Here is a 1,504-nt window from a genome sequence, read left to right as displayed (position 1 = left end):
ATTGAAGCCGCCAACGACCCAGCCATGGCCGCCACAATGGGCCTGGCCAGGACGAGCCATGGCTCACTAAAGCAGAACCTAAAGCTGCAATCCCAGTGAGTAAAGGACCTGATACGGCCAAGGTTTGTTGAACTTGAGAACCAAGTTTCCTAGCCTCTCATACTCTTCCACGTCTTTTCTCTTCATCACTTCAACTATCTGCCTCATTTCCGTTTCTAGTTCTGGACTCCATCCATTAATATTCATTTTGGTCTGGGATTTAACGACTTCATTAGTTTTAGTTTGAGGCCACCAGACAGCAGGCTCGAACTTCGAAGGGAATTTTTCGAGCATAGCTCCCAGAGAGGAAGTGGGTAAGCCTTGTCAAGAGCCAAAACCTTCTCCATGGCATTCTTGACGTCTTCCTCAGTAGGATTTCCAACAGCTAACGTGGTTTGGATTTCATTGTGAAGCTGCTTGAACAATCTAGTCGCATTTCGTTGTTCCTCGGTGAGCTGTGAGGGTTGAATCTTGTTCATGATGAGAAGCATGCCCGTGGCTGCAGTGAACAAGAGAGTGGAGGATAATTTGAGAGGCAGAGTTGTCAATGGCAGTGTTGAGACCAACCATGGTTGTGGCAGTGAGGGTCATCATATTGATGGAGTTCAAAAGAAGTGTGTTCCAGTTGTTTCGTTGCTCTCCCATGTTGTTGTGCATTTCAATTCTGTCAGACACGGCCTCTAAAATTGCATGCAGTTGAATATTAGCTTTGTAGGGATCATCGTATATTGTGTAGATGTGGAGGTGACATCTAGTTGTGATGGGACTGTTGCGTCTATGGATCCATGCAGTTCCCGAACCAGCTTTGTAGTGCTGGTTGAGTGCATTTTTGGATGCGAGAAATGAACTCGTGGGAGCTTAGGGACATTAATGGCGGTTAACTTTCTTGACAGAAGAAGAAGAAGAAGAAAAGGAACAAAATGACGCAGAGATTTGTAAGGAAGACATGAGATTATAAGTTGCAGAACGATGGGAGGAGCTAGGAAAATTAAAAGGTCAGTTTTTCGGATTTTGAATGAGGATGGGGATGAAATGGGTGGGTGATATTTATAAGGAAATGGGAATTGAACCAAAATGGGAGGGAAGGAATAATAAGCCAAGGGTGGGGAGAAAATGTTGAACGTTGACTCAGTAATTGAATAATATGATGAATACTGGACCGGGCATTGTATTGTAATGTATCTGACTTGTTCCTTACCACATAGTAGCTTATAATTTTCAATTTCAGAAATTTCGATGGTCTAACTTTGAGTTTGATCATCTGTATAACACTACAGGACATGCATGGTTCAGTGCTACGTATAAGTTGCGATGTTGAAAATGTTAAGATCTCTGCTTCGTTATTTTTGGCCCTTTTTAGTCTTTTCATCTTAATGATTTGACGCATACGCGCTTGTGGGATAGGATTCTGTCCTTGTCTTAACTCAGAATTATTTGTTTGCCAAAAAAAGCTTAGATAAAAAAA

General features: G+C 42.4%; 1 pseudogene; it reads right to left on the bottom strand.

The window, feature by feature from the left end:
• Nucleotides 1-67: 67 nt before the first annotated feature.
• On the bottom strand, nucleotides 68-1,206 carry LOC129297020 (probable F-box protein At4g22030; annotated as a pseudogene).
• Between the last annotated feature and the right edge of the window lie 298 nt (nucleotides 1,207-1,504).

This window comes from Prosopis cineraria, unplaced genomic scaffold (assembly GCF_029017545.1).
Source record: "Prosopis cineraria cultivar Desert tree isolate PC_DT_omini unplaced genomic scaffold, ASM2901754v1 PC417, whole genome shotgun sequence".
Taxonomy (NCBI): domain Eukaryota; kingdom Viridiplantae; phylum Streptophyta; class Magnoliopsida; order Fabales; family Fabaceae; genus Prosopis; species Prosopis cineraria.
This window is presented reverse-complemented; position numbering and strand designations above follow the sequence as displayed.